Below are 326 nucleotides of genomic sequence, written 5' to 3'. Positions count from 1 at the left end.
ATACAAAATTGATAAGTGTATACGCTAGCGTGCATGATCACGCAGGCGAAAATCATAAAAGAGCAAAATCATGTTTCGCAGATTTCAATCACAAACGACGTAAAAAGAATATTCAAACATTTCTGTCGAAAATATGAAATGCCTTTGTACGATCGCGCATCAGTGTACATGTTTGTCCATATTTTATTCAGCTAATGGTCGTAAAAGGAGAATACACACGTGTAGAATCCTGGTCCCCGATTTGTTAAACAGGCAAATGGTGCAATTAAACCAAGATGACTGTGTGTTACGTCATCTAACAGGCGGATGCGGTGATGACTATTTTG

Source organism: Penaeus monodon, chromosome 28 (assembly GCF_015228065.2).
Source record: "Penaeus monodon isolate SGIC_2016 chromosome 28, NSTDA_Pmon_1, whole genome shotgun sequence".
Taxonomy (NCBI): domain Eukaryota; kingdom Metazoa; phylum Arthropoda; class Malacostraca; order Decapoda; family Penaeidae; genus Penaeus; species Penaeus monodon.
The sequence above is the reverse complement of the archived record's forward strand: the minus strand, read 5'-3'. Positions refer to the sequence as shown.